Source organism: Hyperolius riggenbachi, chromosome 9 (genome assembly GCF_040937935.1).
Source record: "Hyperolius riggenbachi isolate aHypRig1 chromosome 9, aHypRig1.pri, whole genome shotgun sequence".
Lineage (NCBI taxonomy): Eukaryota > Metazoa > Chordata > Amphibia > Anura > Hyperoliidae > Hyperolius > Hyperolius riggenbachi.
In genome coordinates, this window is record NC_090654.1 from 63,555,409 (window position 1) to 63,575,927 (window position 20,519).

At 46.3% G+C, this 20,519-nt stretch overlaps 1 long non-coding RNA gene across 3 annotated transcripts in view; it reads left to right on the plus strand.

Annotated features, from left to right (window-relative positions):
- LOC137532446 (uncharacterized) overlaps positions 1-20,519 on the plus strand; it is a 145,955-nt gene that overhangs the window by 25,385 nt on the left and 100,051 nt on the right. For all 3 annotated transcript variants that reach the window (XR_011023931.1, XR_011023930.1, XR_011023929.1), the window contains exon 3: positions 4,904-5,032. This is a non-coding gene — a long non-coding RNA (uncharacterized lncRNA). The remainder of the gene's footprint in view (positions 1-4,903; positions 5,033-20,519) is intronic.

Below are 20,519 nucleotides of genomic sequence, written 5' to 3' on the forward strand. Positions count from 1 at the left end.
CATGCCCTTAAATGGACCGCCGCCTCTGTGGGTGAGGCCGTCCTGTAGGGCTCCACTTCCCCGCCGCCCCTGTGTAGTGGGCGGTCGGGAAGTGGTTAACCACGTCCCAAAAATGCAGACGTATTACCCCACAACTTTAACGCGCTTACGGATAGCCGCGTTTGCCACACTGCCTCTGAAGACGCTGTAAAGCGAAACTGAGGTTAGGCGGGCCGTTACCACCACCACCATGCCCCACAACCTCATCTGACCACTACGGGTATGTGCTAAACATCTGATGGAACGTAATGTACTTTTACCTATTGAAAGAGCCATTAGAAATAAAGCTCTTTTTACACCAGTGATGCAGTGCCGGACCTATGTATTTCTACCCATTGAATGATCTTGATGCTTGTTTTTCTATCTGGATCCTGAGCACGCTGTGTTGGTACGTGCGACATACCCAGGAATTGCATTATCCACTGATTCATGATATAATATTGATTGCACGCTGCCGTAGTGCCAGTCCTTGTACGCCTTTTTGCCACACGTAATCCCAATTGAGCAATGTGGTTTTATAAAAATCCCCCATAGCATTGCATTAGCAAGAGCTTTTTCAAATCACTAGCGATTAGAAATCACTCATAGTGGGCTTCTGGCCTAATACCTGTTCTTAGATCAATGTCCAATTAGTAACCTTGCTGCACATTTCTGTTTGCACTGTGTCTGTACTATTGTAGTTTTCACTTGAGGTTAATGTTATAAATTAGCTAGGAATAAACTAATTGCTTTCATATTTACAGCCAACTTTGTTGTAATTATCTCTATACACATGGGGAACTATTGTGTATTGATTTCTATGCTTTGTTTCTGACACTCAAATCTTTAAAAAAAAAAAAAAAAACAGGGTTTGCAGCACACAAACGCTCTTTATTTGAGCCAAACAGCAAACAATGTAGCAACAGTTTCGGGTGTCCCCACCCTTTGTCAAGCTAACACATGACAGGAAATACAGGAGTATATATAGCCACCCCTACAGGAAATGTCCTCACAGTCGCCTGAGCAACAGGCTAAACAAAAAAAACAAACCCATATCCAGTGCACAAATGCAGTTGCAATGAATCACACTTATCTGTGTGTGTATGCAAACAGTCAATTCCAATCATATCTTGCAGATCCATGTCGGTGCGATACCAGTGGAGACCTATAAATCACAAAAACAAATGCAAATCAAAATCCCTATTTAAACCTGAAGGGGATAAAGTCCCTAATTTATTAATCCCAAAAAATTCACGTTGTTTCAATTTTGTGATCCTGCCTCCACCTCTCCGTGGTTTAGGAACATGATCGATGATGGGTGGGGACACCCGAAACTGTTGCTACATTGTTTGGTGTTTGGCTCAAATAAAGAGCGTTTGTGTGCTGCAAACCCTGCTGGACTTTTTGTTGTATCATTGAGGACGTGGGGAATCCTCTGTTTGCTTGCACACCTTCCCCACATTATCGGGGTTATTCTGTGGAGCTGCTGATCCCTTGAATATGAATATATATATATATATATATATACATACATACATACATACATACATACATACATACATACATACATACATACACACAAATAAAGAGAGGCTGCAGCACACAACAGGAAAACAGTGACGGGCTCTTGGTTACGCTTTAACGCGCTTAAAGTGAATGTTTACCTCTTTAAAAATAAAAAAGTCAGATACTCACCTAAGGAGAGGGAAGGCTCGGTCCTAATGAGCCTTCCCTCTCCTTCCGCAGCAGAAGGGAGCTTTCAGAAGCCTTCGGGAGCACTTGGGCTCCTGAAGACGGGCCGCTCCATACTACGCATGCGCGAGCGCCCTCTATGACGCACTCGCGCGTGCGTAGTATGGAGCGGCCCGTCTTCGGAAGCCCGAGTGCTTCCGAAGACCTCCGAAGTCCCTGCCGCGGCGAACGGGGGAGCCAGCACAGCACCGAGGGCATCGGGAGAGGAGAGGGAAGGCTCATTAGGACCGAGCCTTCCCTCTCCTTAGGTGAGTATCTGACTTTTTTATTTTTAGATTGGTAACCACTGGCTTTAAAGAGAATCTGTATTGTTAAAATCACACAAAAGTAAACATACCAGTGCGTTAGGGGACATCTCCTATTACCCTCTGTCACAATTTCGCCGCTCCCCGCCGCATTAAAAGTGGTTAAAAACTGTTTTAAAAAGTTTGTTTATAAACAAACAAAATGGCCACCAAAACAGGAAGTAGGTTGATGTACAGTATGTCCACACATAGAAAATACATCCATACACAAGCAGGCTGTATACAGCCTTCCTTTTGAATCTCAAGAGATCATTTGTGTGTTTCTTTCCCCCTGCATCTCTCATGCACTGAAGTTTCAGGCTGCTCTTTTCTTCCTGCAAACAGCTTTGCCCTTGTCTGTAATTCCTCACTATGTGAAAGCCCAGCCAGCTCAGAGGACGATTTATCCAGCTTGTAAAAGATAAGAGAGAAGAGAGAAGCTGCTCTACTCTAAATAACACACAGGCAGTGTGCACAGAGGGGCCTGGAGAGGGGAGATGCATCACAGAACCACAACACTGAAGAACTTGGCAGCCTTCCAGACACAGGCTGACAAGTCTGACAAGAGAGAGATAAGTTGATTTATTACAGAGATGGTGATAGTAGAACATGCTGCAGTAAGCCAGAACACATTAGAATAGCTTTTGGAACTTGTAGGATGCTAAAAAACAGGATGCAATTTTTGTTACGGAGTCTCTTTAAGATCACCAACTGCGCCAAAGTGTCCCCATGCAAAATGCCAGTTTTTATAAGCAGTCTAGTGGGAACTAATCCAAAAACCCAAGAGTCAACTAAATGGGAGAAAAGGAAATTAAAAACACCTCACCTTTCACTAGCTTCCAAATGAAAATCTCTGAGCAATCCACTCATTTATATGCTTAAGGAGACTCTGTAACAAAATTTTCAGCCTTAGTTCTTGTATCCTATACGTTCCTTTGCCTGTTCTAATGTGCTCTGGCTTACTGCAGCTTTTCCTAATTGCACAGTGGCTGTGTTATCTCTGTTATATGATCTAATCTGTTTTCTTCTGTCGGCACAGTCTGGCTAATGCTACGTACACACATGCGACAACGATCGTTCGTTATGAACGACGAACGAACTTTTAATTGAAGAAAGAACGACCTAAGTAAAATTAGTTGTAAAAGGTGTGTAACGATCTGATCGTTAAAACGAACGTTACAACAAATAAAGCAAAGATTGCGCTTGCGCATAAAAATGAAAAGTTCCATGGAGAAATAGTGAAATGCGCATGTCAAGCCTAGTACGAACGATCGTTTCCAACGATGTACTACTTTTGCAAACGATCGTCATTGGGAAAAATCCACCAAGCTAGATCATTCGTTTTGAACGATCTAGCTCGTCCGTCGTTAGACTTCATGGTCGTCGTTTGAAATGATCGGGGAACGATCATTTCAAACGACTATAGTCGCATGTGTGTACGCACCTTAAAGAGGAACTGTAACGACAAAACGGCCCCTGGGGGGTACTCACCTCGGGTGGGGGAAGCCTCAGGATCCTAATGAGGCTTCCCACGCCGTCCTGCGTCCCTCGGGGGTCTCGCTGTAGCCCTCCGTACAGCCGTGACGCAATATTTACCTTCCTGGCTCCTGCGCAGGCGCTCTGATGGCTGTCGGCGCCGAAGTAGGCGGAAATACCCGATCGCCGTCGGGTCTGCTCTACTGCGCAGGCGCAAGTTTCCGGCGCTTGCGCAGTAGAGCGGACCCGACGGAGATCGGGTATTTACGTCTATTTCCGTGCCGAAAGTCGCCACAGCGCCCCCGCTGGAGCCAGCAAAGGTAAATATTGAACTGACAGTCGGCACAGTCGCCGGCTGTTCGGAGGGCTGTGGCGAGACCCCGTGGGACAGAGGACGGCGTGGGAAGCCTCATTAGGATCCGGAGGCTTCCCCCACCCGAGGTGAGTACCCCCCATGGGAGGTTTTTGTTGTTACAGAGTCTCTTTAAGGCTGGAATGTGTGGAATGTGCAGGGCTGCTTGTGATTGGTAGAAGCTATACACACCCCCTGCAGGCTCTGTATGACTCACACACTCTGCTTATGTGAGCCTATCACAAGCTGGTTAGTTTGTTTGTAAACACTGCCTAAAACTGGCAATTACAAGCCAGGTTTGCAGCAGAGAGTGGCAGAAACAGCACAGAGGGGCCCAGGAGAACATATTGAATAGAATGGTATGCTTTTTGCTGTAAAAATTTTAGAGTACAGATTCTCTTTAACTGTGCTAGAGGTGGGCGTGGTTATGCAGGCACACAGGGAAAATTATAAATAAATACGGGGTGAGCAGCACAAACCAAATTTTATGCAATTCTATGCAAAGCATGCACGCAGCACTGGAGGTCCCCAGACTCCATAAGAAATATACAAATACAGAGGGGCTGCAGCACACAACAGGAAAACAGGGACAGGGGCTCTATATGTTGTATGGAGATATAAGTAGTTAGGTAAAGTGAGCAGATTCAGCTGAATCTGCTCACTGTACCTAACTACTTATATCTCCATACAACATATACTTGCACATTATATATTGTTTTCACTATAAGTATATACAATTCTCACCATAACACTAAGCAGCTTCAGCCCACATCAGCCAGCACCACCTCCCCCCTGTTACCCCTCCCCTCCTCCCTATCATGTTTACTAAATCACTTTGCACTCATTCTTTCTGTCAGTTAAATTGAATCTTGCCCTGCTATCCCTCCCCCCAATTCTTGTAATAACAACACCCGTCTCAATTTTTCACACCTAAAAAAACACACCACAACGTAAAAATTGTTTGAATATTTATGATGTTTGTCTGATCACATACCAATACGTGCCTTTTTGTTCTTAATAGTGTACTCCTATCTCCATTGCCTTATGAAGCGGGTATAGACCTGCGAAACGCGTTGTATAAAAACCTTGGAGTGTACTAATAAATTTATTGTTGTCGAACTACACAGTTTTTTGTGTCTGCTTGAAGGAGGTAAGTCCACCACTGCCTCCTAAGCAAATTTTAAGTATTTTAAATACTGTTTTTATCCTTTTGGCGCCTCTGTTCAGTTTACAATACAACACAAAGTGGTGTACACGTGAGAAGTGGAACAAAAATCATACATGATTCCAAACATTTTTTACAAATAAATAACTGCAAAGTGGTGTGTGCATAATTATTCGGCCCCCTTTGATCTGAGTGCAGTCAGTTGCCTATAGACATTGCCTGATGAGTGCTAATGACTAAATAGAGTGCACCTGTGTGTAATCTAATGTCAGTACAAATACAGCTGCTCTGTGAGGGCCTTGGAGGTTGTCTAAGAGAATATTGGGAGCAACAACACCGTGAAGTCCAAAGAACACACAAGACAGGTCCAAGACAGGTCAGGGATCAAGTTATTGAGAAATTTAAAGCAGGCTTAGGCTACAAAAAGATTTCCAAAGCCTTGAACATCCCAAGGAGCACTGTTCAAGCGATCATTCAGGAGTATGGCACAACTGTAAACCTACCAAGACAAGGCAATCCACCTAAACTCACAGGCCGAACAAAGGAGAGCGCTGATCAGAAATGCAGTCAAGAGGCCCATGGTGACTCTGGACGAGCTGCAGAGATCTACAGCTCAGGTGGGAGACTCTGTCCATAGGACTATTAGTCATGCACTGTACAAAGTTGGCCTTTATGGAAGAGTGGCAAGAAGAAAGGCATTGTTAACAGAAAGCATAAGAAGTCCCGTTTGCAGTTTGCCACAAGCCATGTGGGGGACACAGCAACCATGTGGAAGAAGGTGCTCTGGTCAGATGATACCAAAATGGAACTTTTTGGCCAAAATGCAAAACGCTATGTGTGGCAGAAAACTAACACTGCACATCATGTGAAGTGGAGAGAGTCGAGGCACTGCTGCAGTAAAAAAGAGGTACCTTTAATCCACGGTGTTCAGACACAGCGGGGTATACAGTGGGGGTGAGGGGATGCCTGACAGCTGTTTCGCTAAGAAAGCTTCTTCAGAGGCAGAGTGTAAGGAACACTTACACTTTGCCTCTGAAGAAGCTTTCTTAGCGAAACAGCTGTCAGGCATCCCCTCACCCCCACTGTATACCCCGCTGTGTCTGAACACCGTGGATTAAAGGTACCTCTTTTTTACTGCAGCAGTGCCTCGACTCTCTTCACTTCACATGATTACTGTTTGTCTCTGAGTGCACGCTGCAACATGGAGTACATAACCCGGTAAAACCCAGGACCTCTCTACCCGCATTTAGAGCCTGTCTTTCCTCCTCTCACTGCCGTAACACTGCACATCACTCTGAACACACCATCCCCACTGTCAAATGTGGTGGCAGCATCATGCTCGGGGGGTGCATCTCTTCAGCAGGGACAGGGAAGCTGGTCAGAGTTGATGGGAAGATGGATGGAGCCAAATACAGGGCAAACTTGGAAGAAAACCTCTTGGAGTCTGCAGAAGACTTGAGACTGGGGCGGAGGCTCACCTTCCAGCAGGACAACGACCCTAAACATAAAGCCAGGGCAACAATGGAATGGTTTAAAAAACAAAACATATCTATGGGCTCGTTTCCACTATTGCGGTGCCGAATCGCCTGGATTCCACCGCTGATGAAATCGCATGCAGATGCGATTCCGCACGCGTTTTTTGCCGCAAATTCGCATGCGAATTCGCATAGGTGAGGGTATATGCGATTTTAACCATGTCGCTGCCTGTGTGAATTTACATTGGTACCTATGCGAATTCGCGGCAAAAAACACATGGGGAAAACGCATGCGATTTCACTATTAAATACACTGTGTGCAATTCGCCTGCATTCCACACGCAGGCCAATTCTGCAGGGTGTTCCATGCAGATTTTTTCCGCACAATAAAACGCTCCCGCAGACGCATAAGTGGAAACAGGCCCATTCACTTATATTGTCTATTCGAATCCGCATACGCAAGACGCATGCGGATTCGCGATAGTGGAAACGAGGCCTTAGTGTTAGAATGGCCCAGTCAAAATCCAGATCTAAATCCAATCGAGAATCTGTGGCAAGATCTGAAAACTGCTGTTCACAAACCCTGTCCATCTAATCTGATTGAGCTGGAACTGTTTTGCAAAGAAGAATGGGCAAGGATTTCAGTCTCTAGATGTGCAAAGCTGGTAGAGACATACCCTAAAAGACTGGCAGCTGTAATTGCAGCAAAAGGTGGTTCTACAAAGTATTGACTCAGGGGGCCGAATAATTACGCACACCCCACTTTGCAGTTATTGATTTGTAAAAAATGTTTGGAATGATGTATGATTTTCGATCCACTTCTCACATGTACACCACTTTGTATTGGTCTTCCATGTGGAATTCCAATAAAATTGATGCATGTTTGTGGCAGTAATGTGACAAAATGTGGAAAACTTCAAGAGGGCCGAATACTTTTGCAACCCACTGTATATATATATATATATATATATATATATATATATATATATATATATATATATCTCAACATATTTCACATCAGAACAAAACACCCTAATAAACCATAATAACGTTCAGGACTTAAAGAAAACCTGAACTGAAAATTAAAAGTCAAAATAAGCATACACAAGTCATACTTGCCTCCAATGTAGTCTACTCCTCAGTGTCTTTCTCCTGTCCAGCGTCCTGTTTGTTCACTGTGATCAGGGGAATTTTCTGTCCTCCATTTTGAAAATGGCCTCTACCCATAACAGCTTTCTGGTCAGCACACAGTTAAACTGTAACATCGCCCACTTGAGCCATAGGGAAACATGGACATTACCTGGTACATCAGTTTTCCTCTCAGCTATAACTGACAGCAACTGATATTTTACTGACAGCAACTGATATATTTCAGATCTGACAAAATGTTGTCAGAACTGGAAGGGATTATTGGCAGAAGAAAATGGTGAGCTTCTGAGAGGAACTGATGGCCAGGTAACTGTAATGTTAATTTGAAGTTACCTCATGTGTTTATTTTAAATATTTTTACTCAGTTCAGGTTCTCTTTAAGGTCAAGAGTGTTATGAAAAATTTACCAGTGTATATGCTTAGATGTTTTGATTATTCTTTGATTACTGTTTAGGTGTTTGTTTTTGTGTTTTTGTTTTCATTGCAAGTACTTGATATACTTGGTATGTCTTGCCCTATTTTGAAAGTCCACCTGTCCTGGTTGGTGGAACTTGATCCTCCTCTGAAGTTTATCGTTTAACATGGGCATTTCCTCATGTAGGGTACTGGTATATGATGTCATGAGCTGCCAGTGTCCTTGAATACTGAATGTGAGAAAACCTTGTACCGCTTTGTTCTCTTTGTTTTGTAATTCGTTATTCTATTATCTGTTGAAAACTCAATAAAACTTTTTGAAGAGAAAAACTGACCAGTGTATAAACAAAAAGCTCAGCTACTGAGATCTTGAACCATAAGAAAAACAGATACTTACCGAAGAAGAGGGCAGCCTCTGGATGCTGTAGTGGCTTCTCATGTCCTCCTCTCTGCTGCCGCTCACCAGGACCCTCTGGAAGATTCCGGGCCGCCCCTCCTCTTCAGGTACTAGTGCAGTTATGCAGCACACGTGCCAGCATGGCCACGCCTGCCCAGAAGCACGAAGCCACTCGTTCACTCAGTACAGTTGCGCTTGTGCCTGAAGAGGAATGCGGCGCAGATCTTTAATCCTTAGTAAGCTCTTTACAGATTTCTTCAGAGTGTCTGCAAGCGGCAACAGAGAGTTGGAGGCTGGTGCTCTACAGGATCCAGAGGCTTCCCTCTTCTAAGTTAAGGATGTGTTTTGTACACTGTCTGCTCCTGCTGGCCGCACAAGATCCGGAGCAAGTGGGAACCGAGCCTAATGCTACGTACACACATGCGACAACGATCGTTCGTTAAGAACGACGAACAAACTTTTAATTGATGAAAGAACGACCTAAGTAAAGGTAGTTTTAAAATGTGTGTAACGATCTGATCGTTAGAACGAACGTTACATCACAGAAAGCAACTATTGCGCCTGCGCATAAAAATGAGAAGTTCCATGGAGAAATAGTGAAATGCGCATGTCAAGCCTAGTACGAACGATCGTTTCCAACGATGTACTACTTTTGCAAACAATCGTCGTTGGTTAAAATCCGCCGAGACAGAACTTTCTTTTGTAGCGATTTGGCTCGTTCGTCGTTTGCCTTAATAGTCGGTGGTTCGTTTTTTGTAACGATCGTCGTTGGTAAAGATCGGGGAACGATCGTTACAAACGACTATAGGCGCATGTGTGTACGCACCTTTACTCTCCAGTGCTCAAGATTCCACATACACTATTTATTGCTGCCATCTTCATTCAACAACTTGCTGACCGCCTAACGCAGATTGGCGACGGCAGAGTGGCTCTTTTGTTCCTCAGCTCGTGAGAAGCGTGATTGCGAACTCCGGTCGCAGCAATCAGCCTGCCAGCGGCTGATCAGTGCGTGCAGGTTGGTTTTAGTATTTATAATAATAAATGTATTTATATAGAGCTGACATCTTACGCAGCACTGTTCAGAGTATAGCCTTGTCACTTGGCTGTCCCTCGGAGGGACTCATGATCTAATCCCTGCTATAGTCATATGCCTATGTATGTAATGTGTAGTATATGTATTGTAGTGTAGGGCCAATTTAGGGGGAGGGGGGGGGGGAAGGGGGATAAATAAAATGCAAAAAAATTGCTCTCTTTTAAATAAAAAAAAATTACAAATTGCAGCAGCAATCAAATGGCGCCAAAAGAAAGTTTTATTTGTGAGAAGGAAAGGAGGTAAAATTCATTTGGGTGCCAAGCTGTATGACCGAGCAACAAACCGTTAAAGTTGTAAAGTGCCGAATTGTAAAAAATGGTCACTGGGGGTTATAAACCTCTGGTCCTCAAGTGGTTAACTCTGTTCACAGCCTAGTCATGTAAACGCACACAGAGGAGATTCCACACATATAGAACATAACACACTCAAAGGTGCATCCAAAGGGGATGATTTTGGTTTGTTCCATTCAGCGAGCATTTATACAGGAGTTGGGGCAGACAGCACTGGGCCGTATATGGACACAGTGGTTTATGAATTACAATCGCATGATTTAATTCAAGCGATTTTTAGATTATAATAATGGTCTACTGGACTGAAGAGCATACATTCAGTCCATTGTCTTTCAGTTGTGCTTGGATCGGTAGTACCCATAATGTACCACAAGATGTCAGTGTATCACTCACTGTTAGCGCTCAGCAGAGCCAGCCTGTAATGTATCTTATCAGCACATATGTTTTTGCCCCAAGGCCAAATCTGGTCCTAATTCAAACCCCTAGAGGTCAGAGAGTGCGCCTGATGGGGTCTTCACTTTCATCTTTCAGGGAAATGTCAGCTCACAGGGGTCTTTTTGTTAAGTGGCTAATGGGTTGCATCAGGGAGATGGCTTTGAGGAAGGAAAATGATGAGCCTTTTATGTAATAAAACCATTCGTCACTGTCTACATGATGCAGCAATTTATCACTGATAGGAAAACACAGGGGTATCTATCACCTATAACAGAAGACACGCAGCTCCATATCTCTGACTGTAAAACATGCAGCCGCCTGTCACATTTTACCTGACATCTGTCAGTAATCCTGATAAATTAACTTTCTTTACTGCAGCATCTGAAAGCAATCACTAACTCAAGGCTTAACCCTGGGAACTGCTCTAAACACCATATGAAAGCCTAGGGGCCTAGTTATTAAAGTAAAACTGAAGCATTTAAAATGAAATCAGATACTCGCCTATGGAGAGGGAAGGCTCTGTATCCTATAAAGCATTCCCTCTCCTTTCTCGGTCCCTTCGTTTCAGCGCTGTCACTCCCATTCCAGGTATTCGACCAACAGGTTGATTATGCCTTTGGGAGCCCTCGGAAGCTATAGTGTTTCTAAAGACAGGCGGCTCTATGGTTCGTATGCGCCAGAGCCAAGAAGTGGCTGTCTTTGGAAGCACTGTGGCACATGAGTGCTTCCAAGGCCTCCTGAAGGCGGCACATTTGAGCGGGGGACAGAGCTGAAACAATTAGACAGAGAGGACAGGGAAGGCTCTATAGAATCCAGAGCCTTCCCTCTCTATAGGTAAGTATCTAACTTTTTATTTAATGTGGCTACAGATTTGCTTTAAAAAGTGGCATATAACAGGGCTGTGGAGTCTGAGAAAGTTTGGGTACCTGGAGTCGGAATCAGTGGTTTCATAAGCTGAGGAGTCGGAAGATTTTTGTAGTAACTCAACAGCCCTGGTAAGTATTAGACTAAGGGCCCATTCACACTTGGGGAACGCGCGATTCCCGCCAATTGCTAAAGCGCTATAATTTTTTTAAAACGCTAGTGCTATTCTAGCCTATGGCTGGTGTTCTGACTGCCCTCGATTTGCGATGACTGTGGGCGTTTCGCGATTATTGCTAATCGCAAGCGCGTTACCTGCAGCATTTTTCTGGCAATTCTGGAGCGATCACGATTAGCATATATAGAACCGCTAATTGCAATCATTCCAAAAATATGTATTTGTCCACTGATTTTATTCCGTTTTAAATCACGGAAAAATCACCTGCGCAAAATGCTAGCGTTTGCGATTTTCTAGTGTGAATGGGCCCTAAGGAGTCGGAGTCTAGGAGTTGGAGCAATTTTGGGTACCTGGAGTTTCTGAAACTGAGGAGTCGGAATCAGATGATTTTTGAACCGACTCCACAGCCCTGTATAATAGCTGCCTCTTTCCAGTTCTTGTGTTTTGATAATACGCCATATAATACACTATAATTGTGCTATTTTTATAAAAGGGCAGTTATAAGAGTTTCCTTGATGTTCAGTGTCCTGATCGCTAGTACCATAATTCACGGAAACCGCTAATCCCCAGCCCCATTTACTTGAATAGAGTAATGAATTGCCAGCAGCGGCCATTATATCCTGCTAGCGTTAGTATCAGTAAGCCGTCTGACGATCTGTAAGGCTGGATGCCCAATTGCATTTGAAAAGTCATCCACAAAAATGCTGAGAGTGATTTTGCAACTTAAAAGTGAGCGATTCTGAAGTGATTTAGAGGAAAGTTATTTTGAACCATCAATTTCCTCTATTAGATCGCTCCAATCACGCAGGACTTGCAATTGCTATTTTGGCAAATCGCAGTCGCTCCGTGGGCTCCACTCCATTCACTTTAATTAGCCTAGCACATTTGGAATGCCCGGCGAGTGTCACACACAATACCAAGCTTTTTTTGATGACGTGATCTGAAAGAGCCCAGAGGACAAAGTTAACAGCAGGCTCTGTGGGTGGGATTTCTATAGCTGCTTAGCTCCTCCTCTTTATCCTGTTCAGGTTACTGGAGAAGGGGGTGGAGGCAAACATAGAGCTCTCTCAAAAAATCACAGTGCTCCCTCTCTCTATCGATTCCAAACCTCTAAGCCCCCTCGGGGCAAAAGTCAAATACTTTGCTCATGGATTACGTAGCAGAACTATTTGGAAGAAATATGTACCAGTGTTCTCCCCAGGATCTTTTAGCTGGGTGCTCCACCTGGCTAATTTTGGTGAGCACCCGGCTGTCATTGGCTCACCTCCTCATAATCCTCCTATGCGGTAAACAGATAAGCAGAAAAGCACCAGGCCCTGTATTCTCCCGCCCCTTGCGCCCCACCCGGCTACTTTTTTGTACCACCCGGCTGGAAAAAAATTATTGGGAGAACACTGTGTACACAGGGGGAGGAGGCCACACACCACACTATCTATGGATAATGGTGTTGGGGAGCAACGAGCAATGCAGAGCAATGCTGAAGTAGCCAGCACACTAGATCTGGTGTGTGTTTAAATTAGGTTTTGGGATGGGCTAGAGACAAAACCCATGCAAAATATGAGCAGAGAGCGTTGCTAGTTGCTTTCCATCCTAGCTTTGTAAACAAGAGTGATCTCTAATGCACTACACACCTATTGTGAGGACATTACTCTTGTTTGCAAAGCCATATGGCATCCTATAGCAGTTGGATTGCTTTGAGTTTAACAGTAGTATATGGTGGTGCTATCGATGGTCCTCCCCTGGTTGTTACAGTGGATGCTGGGCTCTGGCTGAAAACTGGATTGCAATATATTTTGGTAGGCTAAACCTTTCTGACATTAATATAATAATTACATAACTACTTTGTCATGGTTCTATCAATTTATTTACTGAGGTATAATCAAAAACCATGAGACCTCCCAGCAACAGAGGACCACCAAACCTAGGTAAAGCTGAGCCTTCCCAATGGATATGAGTACACCTAGTAATGTACAATTACATGCAGCATAATGCATACAGTACATGGACACAGATGTGTAATTATTCAGGGGCGTAGCAATGAGGGTGCAGAGGTAGCAATCGCATCAGGGCCCTTGTAGTACTGTCGTATTAGCTCTCTATTGGTCCTGTGCTCATAATAATCCCTTCTATAGATGCTTTGAATAGTGGTAATCCTTAACAAGCTGTTCACCGTCCCCTTCTTGCACCCCTGACACTGTAGTTGCCATTGGCAGGTTTTGGTGCTCCGCATTAATTGTTATGTATAGAGTGCTTGGGGGGGGGGGCCCATTGTAAAGCTTGCATTGGGCCCACAGCTCCTTAGCTACGCCACTGTAATTATTCATCTTATTTCAACATAAAATGGCTAGTGGTACAGAGTAAACCCCATCTGCTCCTAGTTCCCCATTGCAGTTGCTGTGGCTACTGCTTCTTCATACATCCCTATATGAATTATATCCAGCCTTTCTCTAGTGCAGGGTTTTTGTTATATATCTTGTGCTAGAGAATTTGAGCTTAAAATGACCCATCGTGTCAAAAATCCACTACAGCAGCTTGACACTACCTACCTTTACCTGCACTGCCTAATTGCCTAATTCCAGTCTGTTGCCAGACTGCTTCCCAGAGAGGACAAACACACATGCAGAATGGTCCCTATTCTGGGAAATCAGGGATCCATTCACACAGGTCCCTCTTCACCATGTCTGGGTTTGCCTGTTGCGTTTCCAAAAACACAAACCTGATCTGTACAACTTTCTCCTCAGTTTAGTAGAGATATCAGACACTGCTATGTACTGCAGGAATGGTACAGCTTGCCGATGTTGTATGGAAATGCTCTGTCAGAGCCGGATCATCCACTTGGCAACTTACGCTGGTGCCTAGGGTCTGGTGGATGTCCAGGGCCCTGACTGGCACTTTTCTGATCCCTAGTCCCTATCTTAACCCGCCGAATAAGCCAGGTGGCCAGTAGGGGGTCTAAATCTGCTATCTTGCCTAGGGTCCCATTTGACCTGAATCCCTCTCTGCTCCCGGTGCTGCCTTTTACTGGCATACAGTAAACCGGCCCTCAGTGAAACATAGGCCTCTGCTGCTCTCTGTAGAGTTTCTTAGACTTTCCTAAATCTTTCCTACATAAATAGATTAGAGGTTAAATTGCAGAAGTTCAAAACTGCTGCACATTCTAAAGAGAAACCACCCCTGAAGTCATGTATTGTAAAGCATGTGACGTGTTGACAGGCCTCGGTGGGATTGTGTCACAGGAAAAGCTGTAGTTCAGGCAGGGCATTGTCTGTAGCTGTGTGGGTTATTTGTAGCAAGGGGCTGCATCATCCTCCACTCAGCAGATTACCTGAGTAACTTGTGTCAGTATATTTCTCTACAAGGGCTTCAAAGGGCAGCTGTGACATCACAGGGCTGCCGCTGACAGACGTTCAGTCCGTCACCTGCGATAATTTCAGCCCAGATGTCTGTCTGACCAACTGACGTCACATAGAAAGCTCACCAGTGTCTGAGACTAGTGAACTCTGTGCATGGAGGATGGAAAAGCTGTACGCATGTACAGTATAGATTCCTATGCTCTGCAACCTCTTCTGGGAAATTCAAAGCAGAATTTCAATTTTGTTGCGGGGGAAGAACAAGTTTCCTTCAGGTCAGTAGTTTGTATTGCAGGGTTGTTACTATTAGTATTGTAGAGCTTGTAGAGAAGCACCCCGTCAGCTGAATGACGATGTGGATCACCAATCCAAACGCAACAGAAAGAAGCAGCCGACGCCATCCGTGTATTTATAGCTCTAAGTTTGCTTTATTCAGATTTGTCACATATAATTATTCTTACTGATTTATAAAGCGCCAACATATTCCATGGTGCTGTACAAAGTAAGTAACAAACATGGGGTACATAATAACACAAATAATGGTATACACCAAATAAAGACAGCGGTACAAAGTACAGAATTGGTCATTACAGTGACAAATGTAACATGATGAGTACAATCTATAACACTGCAACATGAATAACAAATTATAAGACAAAAGGATAATTGAGCCCTGCCCTTGAAAGCTTACAGTCTAATGGGGAGGGGGGGGGGGGGGACACAACAGGTGGGGTAGTATACAATATGAGTGGCGGTGTATTTGTAGGTTATCTAGTAAGGAGTACTACTTGGCCAGAGGTCAAAGGGGGAATGTCTTAAGTTAGAGCGTATGCTTGTCGGAAAAGGTGAGTTTGAGGGGAGTGGTTAAAGATTTCATAGGTTGGAGAGTGACTGATGTTTTGTGGAAGGGTATTCCAGAGGAGGGGAGCCGCAATTTAGAGGAGGCGGGGGAGGGCTGTGATGGTCAGCACAAAGATAAACAGCCTGCTAGCGACAAGGTGCATGTCGCTAGCACAGCGGCTTTATTTATGGGGGACAGCAGAGCGCCGGGGGGGGGGGGGGTACTGGGTGGACACTGTACAGACACAGAGGCTGGTGATAGTATGCAGAACCAGCCTCTGTGTCCTAATAGCATTCTTAAAACCCACCCCGGGTTCTCTTTCAGCCAATTAGGCTGCATTAGTTAAGTCTTAGAGGAAAAAGAGAAGCAAAAAAGGACAACCCAGAATGCCCTGCAACTTCCCTCTTTGTGTACCATATTTTGTGTGTACCAAATAAGAGTCAAGTAAATTGGGGAATGATCATTTATCAACAGGAAAAGTAAAGGGGCCCATACACTCAGCCGATTTTCTGGCCGACCGATCGATCAATCGATTGCAAATCGGTTGGCCAATCGACCGATCGATGGCCAATTTCGATCGATTTCGATGGATTTCCATTGAACTGGCAGGGTGGAAAATTTAGGTCGATCTGATGAGATTGCTTATCAGTTTGCATTGGCCTTAATGGAAATCTGATGGCAAAAAAATGCCATCAGATCGAATTTCAATAGATTTCAAACTGAAATCTATTGGAATTCTATCCTGGTAAAAAATGTTCTAAAAACACATCAGATAGATCATCAGATGCATTTCTTATCTATCTGCTGCCAATCTGACGAGTGTATGGGCACCTTAATAGTGATTTTTTTTTTTTTAACTGTTGGATTGCCTGATTAGCATCCTTATTACTTGTTTACCAGATAAAAATAAAGAATTGATTTTTGATTTTATGCCCGACAGTTACACTTTAAGAGGGAATAAATATCACTTCAGTTGTCCTTTAACTGCTGCAAATCATTAATATTTATTGTATTTATAAAGCGCCAACATTTATTATTTATAAAGCACAGAGCAACACAGTGTTGCACAATAGATAAATGGGTTAACATACAAGGTAGGACATACATGGAACTCACAACAAAAGAAGATCATGCAAACATGTTTGATAACAGTAGTTCAGTGTCTTTGATCAAAATAGAGGCTGTTCTAGTCCGCAAGAGGGGTGTCAGACAGTACGGCCCGGTTCACATTAGCGTTCGCTGTCCGGATTCGCCGGGTCGGATCCGGACCATATACTGTACAAACGGAACGGACGTAGCAATGCAAAGTCTATGCAGCCGTTCACACGCGTCCGTTCGGTACGGAACGGAGACGGATTGGATCCGGACTCCGGAAACTTTTCCAACATGCTCTATTTTTTGGATCCGGATCATCCGGCCGACGCACCCGGACCGGACCCTGACTGCACCATCCGGCAATAGAACCCAATGGGAAACTGAAAGCACAGAACACAATGGCTATAAAAACCGGATGTTCTACCCCACTTCCTATGCGTTTTCTAGAGGCCATTTTGGATGGGGACACATGGGCCCAGCATTTCTGGAGTGGAGCAGCAGTGACTTTGTGTTGGAGCTGTTTGGCAGTATGTGGGACGTGGAGGTGAGGCCCTACACAGCGGAGGACCTGATTCTACAGGTGCAGCTTCTGCTGACCTCCCAGACCCAAGGAATTTATAGTGTGTTATCTCTTAAAAAAAAACGGATCCGGATCGCAGCCGTATTCATATCTGATGATACGTATGCAAACGGACCGGATCTGATCCGGTCCGGGTATCTGGTCCGTTTTTTTCAAAAACGCAAGTGTGAACGGGGCCTAAGACTGCATAATCAAGTTGGAAACACTAGGGAGGAGGGCCCTGCCAGAGGCTTATAATCTAAAGAGTGGTTGTAGAGGCAATAGGTGGTTCTGTTGAGAGGGTGCCCAGCAGTATGTATTATGGTACTGACGCAGGGGGTTAGGCGAGGGCTCGTTTGAAGGTGTTAAAGGTGGGGGTGAGTTTGATGGCTGGTGGGAGAAAGTTCCAGAGAGTGGGGGCAGCCCTAGTGAAGTCCTGCAGTCATGCATGGGAGTGAGATATGCGCGGTGCAAACAGGCACAGTTTGCTGGAGGATCAGAGGGGGTGGGCTGGTATTTGCTTGTGGACAAGATCGGAGATGTAGATCGGGCAGGTCCTGTGCACTGTTTTGTAGGCAAAGCACTGAATTTTGAAGTTGATTCTGGAGCAGATGGGGAGCCAGTGGAGGGCTTTACAGAAGGGAGTTGTAGAGGCACTGTGATGAGAGGAGTTGATCAGCCTGGTAAAAGGGCTGCTTATACTGTATTTTCTTCAGGACTGCTGTGTATTGTTTGCCAATGTAGATAAATTATAAGCAGCATGCTCTGCCTCTCAGCTGGTATGTGACAGCTAGTTGTCCTCTAGGAGGGCATTTTGTGGATCAGAAAGCTGCATTTGATACCAGACTTGTGTGCTGTGATTCTGGCCTCTCCTCTGGGATAAGAGATGAAAGGCGGAATCTCAGATCCGCTGAGGACACAAGACAGGCTTCACACTATAGAATGGGGACGCTGAATGTGACCCCAGCCAGCAGGGACAGGGTAAACATGATCCGCTCTGTTGTTCTGAACCTTTTCCAAGACTCCCTCACCTGGCGTCTGTCCCCTCCCCCTCCGCCCGGGAAATAAAAGCCAGGTGTCAAGGATTTTTTCTGGCTGAATGGTCCCTTATAAGTTCTGCAATCTGTCTGTTCTTCTAAACACTCACTTCCTGATTATTCCCACATGGCTGGCAATACAGCACTGCTCTCCATGCTATAAACACATTGAAGAAATGGAAATTCTCTATTAATCCCATATGTGTCTGGAGAGGAGCAAGGCTACCTCCAAATTGTGCACCTTTTCCATTGTGCACCCCAAGACTGTATATTTCCCAGTGTGCACAACAAACCTGCACCTCTCCCTGTGTGCACCCCAAGCCTGCACCTCTCCCTGTGTGCACCCCAAGCCTGCACCTCTTCCTGTGTGCACCCCAAGCCTGCACCTCTCCCTGTGTGTACCCCAAGACTATACATCTCCCAGTGTGCACCCCAAGCCTGCACCTCTCCCTGTGTGCACCCCAAGCCTGCACCTCTTCCTGTGTGCACCCCAAGCCTGCACCTCTCCCTGTGTGTACCCCAAGACTATACATCTCCCAGTGTGCACCCCAAGCCTGCACCTCTCCCTGTGTGCACCCCAAAGCCTGCACCTCTCCCTGTGTGCACCCCAAGCCTGCATCTCTACCAGTGTTCACCCCATAGCCTGCACCTCTCCCTGTGTGCACACCAAAACTGCACCTCTCCCTGTGTGCACACCATAGCCTGCACCTCTCCCTGTGTGCACCCCAAGCCTGAATCTCTCCCTGTGTGCACCCCAAGCCTGCACCTCTCCCTGTGTGCACCCCAAGCCTGCACCTCTCCCTGTGTGCACCCCAAGCCTGCACCTCTCCCTGTGTGCACCCCAAAGCCTGCACCTCTCCCTGTGTGCACCCCAAGCCTGAATCTCTCCCTGTGTGCACCCCAAGCCTGCACCTCTCCCTGTGTGCACCCCAAGCCTGCACCTCTCCCTGTGTGCACCCCAAGCCTGCACCTCTCCCTGTGTGCGCCCCAAGCCTGAATCTCTCCCTGTGTGCACCCCAAGCCTGCACCTCTCCCTGTGTGCACCCCAAGCCTGCACCTCTCCATGTGTGCACCCCAAGCCTGCACCTCTCCATGTGTGCACCCCAAGCCTGCACCTTTCCCAGTGTGCACCCCAAGCCTGCACCTCTCCCTGTGTGCACCCCAAGCCTGCACCTCTCCCTGTATGCACCCCAAGCCTGCACCTCTCCCTGTGTGCACCCCAAGCCTGCACCTCTCCCAGTCTGCACCCCATAGCCTGAATCTCTCCCAGTGTGCACCCCAAGCCTGCACCTCTCCCTGTGTGTACCCCAAGACTATACATCTCCCAGTGTGCACCCCAAGCCTGCACCTCTCCCTGTGTGCACCCCAAGCCTGCACCTCTCCCTGTGTGCTCCCCAAACCTGCACCTCTCCCTGTGTGAACCCCAAGACTATACATCTCCCTGTGTGCACCCCAAGACTATACATCTCCCAGTGTGCACCCCAAGCCTGCACCTCTCCCTGTGTGCACCCCAAGCCTGCACCTCTCACTGTATGCACCCCAAGCCTGCACCTCTCCCTGTGTGCACCCCAAGCCTGCACCTCTCACTGTATGCACCCCAAGCCTGCACCTCTCCCTGTGTGCACCCCAAGCCTGCACCTCTCCCTGTGTGCACCCCAAGCCTGCACCTCTCACTGTATGCACCCCAAGCCTGCACCTCTCCCTGTGTGCACCCTAAGCCTGCACCTCTCCCTGTGTGCACCCCAAGACTGTACATCACCCTGTGTGCACCCCAAGCCTGCACCTCTCCCTGTGTGCACCCCAAGCCTGCACCTCTCCCTGTGAGCACCCCAAGCTTGCACCTCTCCCTGCGTGCACCCCAAGCCTGCACCTCTCCCTGTGTGCACCCCAAGCCTGCACCTCTCCCTGTGAGCACCCCAAGCTTGCACCTCTCCCTGTGAGCAACCCCAAGACTGTACATCACCCTGTGTGCACCCCAAGCCTGCACCTCTCCCTGTGTGCACCCCAAGCCTGCACCTCTCCCTGTGTGCACCCCAAGCCTGCACCTCTCCCAGTGTGCACCCCAAGCCTGCACCTCTCCCTGTGAGCACCCCAAGCCTGCACCTCTCCCTGTGTGCACCCCAAGCCTGCACCTCTCCCAGTGTGCACCCCAAGCCTGCACCTCTCCCTGTGTGCACCCCAAGCCTACACCTCTCCCTGTGTGCACCCCAAGACTGTACGTCTCCCAGTGCGCACCCCAAGCCTACACCTCTTCCTGTGAGCACCCCAAGCCTGCACCTCTCCCAGTGTGCATCCCAA